Below are 1058 nucleotides of genomic sequence, written 5' to 3'. Positions count from 1 at the left end.
CAGAGCTGTTTCAGTGCTATGATGAGCTCTAAAGCCAGACTGAAACCCTTCAAAAAGTTCATTATGGTGGAAGTGATCGCACACTTGTTTGGCAATTACTTTCTCAAGAATTTTACATAAGAAAGGACATTTCATTTGCCCAGAAACAATTTTTACTTGCCTAGTATAATGTTTGCTAAATATAGTTCCTAATATCCATTTTTGTATATATATCAATGAGACATGTTTGTTTTTTTTTTAAATGTTTTTTGGATGTTTAGTGAATGGATGAGGATGGGTGGTGGGTAAAGAGAATCTCCGATGGTATATGGGGGGTGGATGAAATGGGTGGAGGGTAAAACAGGTGGGGGGTGTGTTACTGTACTTACATTTTTTTGCTTTGTTGTTGTTTTTTTTCCTGCCAAGTTGAATAAAATGTGTCTGATTCGCGCCAATTCCCGGACAAAAATCACGCGGCTTTTTCAAATCACGCGAGAATGTGTACGAAACAACAAAAATAGCGCGGACATCGCTTTTGGGTAGTTTTCTTCGAATGTAGGTGATTTTTGAGTGATTATGCGAATAAAATGATACAGAAACACAGGTACAATAGTGCTTTCTAGCTTGTTTGTCGTTTTGGTAACTACATCAAAATTACCGCTAGGTGGACAAAAATCACGCCATCTGGCAGAAAATCATTTTTCAAATCACGCGAGAATGTGTACAAACCAACAAAAATGGTGCTGGCAACGGTTCTGGGTCGTTTTCATCGAATGTTTTAAACTAATTTTCCGTGATAAATAATTTTTTTTGGGGATCATTGCTCTTGCCCCGTGGGCAAATGCTATGAAATTTGTACTCTCCCAATAATAAAAACTACTTGGCCCGGGCGATCAGGCGATGGTTAACATAGACCCCTGTATTTTATAAAAGGGATAGAAATATATAAGTAGATCTAAACAATGTATGTTTAAAAATATATCTGCTAAATCTTTATTCAAAAACAAAAAATACTTAGTTAAGCATATTGTGCAAAACAGCAATAAAAAGATAAAACTCCTATCAGATTTATAGTCCCC

General features: G+C 36.1%; 1 protein-coding gene across 4 annotated transcripts in view; it reads left to right on the top strand.

Moving 5' to 3' along the window:
- Positions 1 to 1058, top strand: part of LOC107103053 (opioid-binding protein/cell adhesion molecule homolog) — a 55406-nt gene that overhangs the window by 20408 nt on the left and 33940 nt on the right. The window lies entirely within an intron of this gene.

This window comes from Cyprinodon variegatus, unplaced genomic scaffold (genome assembly GCF_000732505.1).
Source record: "Cyprinodon variegatus isolate N-32 unplaced genomic scaffold, C_variegatus-1.0 Scaffold1368, whole genome shotgun sequence".
NCBI lineage: Eukaryota > Metazoa > Chordata > Actinopteri > Cyprinodontiformes > Cyprinodontidae > Cyprinodon > Cyprinodon variegatus.
Note: the sequence above shows the minus strand (reverse complement) of the source record. Positions and strands in the feature narration are given on the sequence as shown.